Source organism: Mya arenaria, chromosome 7 (genome assembly GCF_026914265.1).
Source record: "Mya arenaria isolate MELC-2E11 chromosome 7, ASM2691426v1".
Taxonomy (NCBI): Eukaryota; Metazoa; Mollusca; class Bivalvia; order Myida; family Myidae; genus Mya; species Mya arenaria.
This window is the reverse complement of record NC_069128.1, coordinates 31,020,108-31,025,778: the sequence shown is the minus strand read 5'-3', so window position 1 is coordinate 31,025,778 and position 5,671 is coordinate 31,020,108. Positions and strand designations below refer to the sequence as shown.

Below are 5,671 nucleotides of genomic sequence, written 5' to 3'. Positions count from 1 at the left end.
CAATAAGAAGCAATCGATTAACCGGAAAAGTATCTTATATTATCAACATTATTTCATTTTAATTTGATAACCAATTGTTCGTTTATTGTCATTCCCCAAAATGACGGAACATTTCGTTTGCTGTATACTTCTAAATATGTTTTGGACGATTGATTAATCGGAAGAGCAAATTACACACAGCGTTATACGATATTAGACAACGTATAACACCGTATAGCAACTGATGAAACGAATGAGAAAGTAGTTTAACACATTTAAAGAAATGATAAAGCGATCTAACAAATTTCTGAAAATTAAATGTTTTATCATACCCAGGGTTGGACTCCTTAGTCTATAAGTGTTCTTGTCTTTTTAATTTTTAACAGCAAATAATACGGGAACAAACGTGTATGTGGTATGAATACATTTTGTTACAGTAGAATCCTCAAACACATATTGAAAAACGAATATAAACATATCTGCATTATATTAACAAAATATTATGCCCCGGGTGAGGATCGAACTCACGACCTTCAGATTGCTCTGTGATCATTGATTATGAGACTGACGCGCTACCTACTGCGCTACCGAGGCACACGTTTTACTTACGCCCAACGCCATTTCAAAGGCTTGCTTTCATAACGTCGCTTTAAACATTTAGCCGAGTTTTAAATGTAACGCAACTATGTAGCCCTCGAGAAAAAAAGAATTAAGTAAAATAATTTCCAGTGGTACAAACATTTAATTTGTAAGTGAATGATATTTAGTTCGTGCAGCATCGTGAGTTGATATAAGTATATCGGTTCATAATTTATAAGACTCGTTATTTATTGCATCTGACAACAAATGGTAACTGTCTGACAAACCCAAAGGTCCTCCAATACAACCTTGTCATTACTCACAACAGTGCCTTGTTACTGTAGTTGCAATTTGATCATTACGAAGAATGAAGGCAACACACATCGTGACACAGGCTAAAATGATGTATTAATAGTGAAGCTTGTTTAAATTACGAATTGGAGTAATTATTCACTCCTACGGTAAAAAACATAACTTGCAGGAACCTGTGTAGGAGCCTTGTTAGGTCAAGGTCATCACATGATGATTTCGGTACATAATTTATAAGTATCGTGATCATTCGCATTTTAAACATCGAATCAATTTTCCACGACCATCCCAGAAGACTAAAATTGCAGCATTGTCATTGCTTAAAATAATGCCTTGTTACTGATGTTATTGGATCATTACGACAAATGAAGGCAATATACATATTGACCTGGTTCTACTGGGGTCTGAGCAGTGTACCTGTTTTTAGAAATAAATAGTAGTAGTATAAACGAATGCAAAAGAATACTCAGAATCAAAATGCAAAAAGTAACAATGAATTAGTTTCAAGGAGCAAGGATCAAGGACAATCAACGGCAGAAACTCCCGATATAAAAGTAACTTAAACAATAAATAATAATCAACAGTATTACTGTTGGATCGACCGCCTTTGCACATGTCTGTGAATGATATGCATAACCCTGGTGTCGGTACTCGAGTACTTACACGTAGTTTACATTAATGTGTTTGTGACCACATTTGAACAAGCCAGCGAATATAAGGGCTCAACTGGTGAATGGTGAAGCAAACATAATATCGAATAATTACACGCAGTTTATCAATAAGGTTTTGGTATCCAACCTTTAACAGGTCAGCAAACAACCGGTCTCACTGGGTGATGCAAACCTGTTTGCGAGTACTCGCATGAATCAATGATAGCAATATAATACAAAAAAAAAATCATTGGAGCATGATTTACTTTCAAGAAAATACAAAACGAATTGGTGAAAAATACATATTTTCATGTAATTATTTATTTCATATAAACAACAACATCTTTAATGAATAAATCCAGTCGCCGCAACAGTCCGACTTCTCCAAGCTACGATACGATCATACATAGATACTAACTGATAGTTCTGACCGTTACGAAGTATAATGCTGAACGAATGTCTTCACGTGTTATTAGAGCAAATGCGCGGGTCATCTTATCGTAAAGGTCACGTGGTCTTTGAGTAAGGATGGATGGTTATATTGGCTGGCAAATCAGTAGGTTTTTGCACTTATACTGGTTTAAACCCCCAGTAATTGTACATTTTAATGACCGTTCCAATGCGGTACCTAAAAATCCTTGATATACATACCTAGTTTTTTTTTATATATAGTATGTTTGCACTGTGCTGTTTGTAGAGTTTTGTGCTGGTTTTCCATGTTTCTTGTTTGTGATCTTTTTTTTTTTATTCTATGTCTTTGGCGTTCAACCAGTGCCATTAAACCGTGTGCATGTTTAAAACTTTTGCTACTGAGCTTGTTTCATTAGTTTTTCGCAAATTGTTTGAAATTTGATTTCTTACATGCATGCATGTCCGAATGGATTCTGTAGTTTCTATATTCTTAGGAATGAATTAGAATTTATCTGTTTTGTTATCCTCTATGTGGATCGCTACGGTAACACGTTTCATCCACCAGCTGTTTTTCGTAGGGGTCGTCATTCCTACGATGGAAATAAGATGAATTCTGTACCACCGTGTGTAAAATGCAAGAGGCGCAATATAGACACACAATCAGTTTGTAACTGTGTGTAATTACACCTAGTAGCATACAGGTTTCATCAGGACATATGCCGGATGGCCTGGCAGAATTCAGACAAAATGGAACAGTACGTTCGAATTTTACATTTTTTGTATTTATGCTGAATATGTGTTTGTTGTTTGTTTGAATTTGTATGTACCACATTGGTCTAGCAAGTGCCAAAATAAATCGAAGTCTTGCCACGTGCAAACATGTGTTTGCATTTTGTGCGTAGGGAAGTTAAGACTATGACATACCGCGACCTAGTGTGCACTTATATTTTATTGAACGTAAAAAAATACATCGCGTTATTATACAAAAGGAAGGACTAATAAAACGGAGGAGAAAACAAAACGTTATTTGAAATGGCACTGCATATAAATTTCAACATCCCTTAAGAGGGAGGTGATATCAATCATCTCAAATAAGTTCGTGACTATGGTAACAAAACGAACATTTATTTTCGAAAATAAAATCCATTCCAGAATGAAAAGGACATGCCATTTTCAAATCTTTACTTGTTTATTTCATTGAAATGAATGTTTAGTATCACGATTTCAAATTTAAGCATAGAAATAACGAGGTGTGTGATAAATTGGTCGCGTGAACGGTAATCATTTAATGTTCTGAAGCTCCAGCAGGTCTCCACAGGGTATTGATTGCAATTACAAGACTATTTTTATGATGGATGTTCTGTTGTCGTTGTTTTTTTCCGTTTTTAATGATTTTGATCTTTCGACAAACATAGCCATTAAGCGTACAATTAAAATCGTTTTCGTATTTCATAACTCGGCATTCTAAAAAGAGATTAATAACGTCGTTTTAATGCCTGCTCTCAAAACGTCACTTTATCCTTCCGAAACAGACCCTCGCAAACACAGACACGAGTATGACACAGCTTGCCTTAACTAAATTCTTAAATTATGTACTCATATAACTATGTAAATGTTGTAAAAAGTGTATAAATAATCACCGTATAAAACTGTTGTGATATCAAACGAAAGGACAAGAATAACACAAAATCATTAAGAATAGTGTCGCATTTCAAAGCTGACATACACTAAAGCCTTTTTTCTATTGCCTTTCGTTGCACGTGCGACACCACTCATATATATTATTTATTCATTATTCATGTAAATGCTTGTTTAGTCAAACATCTTGCATCAACAGCTAGAATAAGAGCTTGATAACAAAATTTGCTTTTGAATGATTTTTCATTATCGAAATTATGTTAAACATGTAATTTAGAGGAGTTGAGCTGTATTGGTTGCGTGCATACAAAACATTAGATAATAGGGATAATAGTTTAACTCAGGTTATCGTACATGCTGTATGGTCCAGCTCGGTAGCTGGAACTTGTGTCATCACTAAAGAAGTAGGCCTGTCAGCACCTGGATAGACATTAAGCAAAATAATGAAAGTATATATTACTCTCAACGCGATCGCAGTTTATTTAAGGCTTTTTTGTTGTTGTGCAAACTGCTTGCATGTGTTCAATTACAAATAACGAGGTCGATTGTTACTTCAGAAATATCTTCAATCTGAAGAAACAAATTTACCATTTTGCGTTGCTGTTTCTCATTTATATCGTTAAATTGTCCAGTTTCGACAAATGTATATTAAAGTATTTTGCTAAATTTCATTTTAAGTTACTAAGAACTCCATAACTGCTTTATAAAATGTTTTCATTTACATCTTAGGTTTGTGTTTCATGCAATCAAACCCCAAATAAAGAATCGCCAAACTTATCAGGGCGATAAGTTGGGACATTTACCCTGAGGGTTGAATATAAAAAATAATTTAAATAAAAAAAAAAAAGATAATCTTAAGATAGCAAGATAGATACTTAAAATCAGTTTTCATTTTTTTACGCAAGATTTAACTAAATATGCAATTGGATAAAAGTAGTTTTTTCATGAAGTCGAATTCAACCTGTTTATTTATTTTTTCATTTATTTTGTTACTCCTAAATGTAAACAAGTGAACTGGTCAATGCCGATAGTTTAACTATACAGTTAACATTATTTGTTACACTGCACCTTTTTCATGAGTTGTACATAGTGAGCATTGAAGTAACTAACTTTCTAAAGTGCAACATTTCTCTCAACGAATGCCTCTCATTTGACTTTGACATGTTTTTAATAGACAATATTATTAACACAAGTTGCCGCTAGTCCAAGCTTTTTACCATCGCATTGTTTGTTTTTGCTCGACCGTCTTAAAGGGCTATTATGACGTCGATATAGAAGACATTCTTAACTTACCAGGAATATGATTCATTGTTTGGACACTGAAATTTTGTTTGAAAGTCTCTATACACAATAATTCAATTTGGAGAAATAATTTTAGCAAAATATGTCTTTCCTTTCTCTAAATAGTATGGAATGCAATAAGGAGCAATTAACGTACAGAAAAGAGTCTTATTTTACTAACAGAATTTCTTCATTTTATTGTGTTAACTGGTTGTTTATTTCTTTTCTCATCCAAAAATGCCAGATAATTTCGTTTGCTTTATAATTCTAATTATATCATCGGAATACAACGTATAACAATTTATGACAATAATGGAAGACCAACAACGTATATATACATATATAGAAAACGATAAAGCGACCGAACACATTTTCAGACAATCAAAAGTAAAATTATTTTGAGGGTAAGAACCCCTTGAGAATCATTTGTCTTAAAGAGTTTTGTTCTTTGAATTGTTAACAGGTTGTTCGCCTACTTTGCCAAGCAATAATAAGGAAACAAACGTGTTTGTAGTATGAATACATTTTAGACACAAGATACCTCGGAAGCAGACAAAAGCGGATGAATGAACGACCAAAACATATTTGCATAGCACCAACAAAACATCATGCCCCGGGTGGGGATCGAACTCACGACCTTCAGATTACTTTGTGATCATTGATTATGATACTGACGCGCTACCTACTGCGCTAACGAGGCACATGATTACAAAACGTTGAACGCGATTTATAACGCTTCTTTTCATAACGTCGCATTGGTGTTCCGTTTTGTATAGTTTGAGTGAAGTAGTAAATGCTAAATAACTCTTTAGACCTCGAGAGAA

At 34.1% G+C, this 5,671-nt stretch overlaps 1 non-coding gene across 1 annotated transcript; it reads right to left on the bottom strand.

Annotated features, from left to right (window-relative positions):
* Nucleotides 1-482: 482 nt before the first annotated feature.
* On the bottom strand, nucleotides 483-573 carry Trnam-cau (transfer RNA methionine (anticodon CAU)). Its single transcript is given in 2 exon segments — nucleotides 483-518; nucleotides 537-573. It is a non-coding gene; the product is annotated as a tRNA-Met (tRNA).
* Nucleotides 574-5,671: the final 5,098 nt, after the last annotated feature.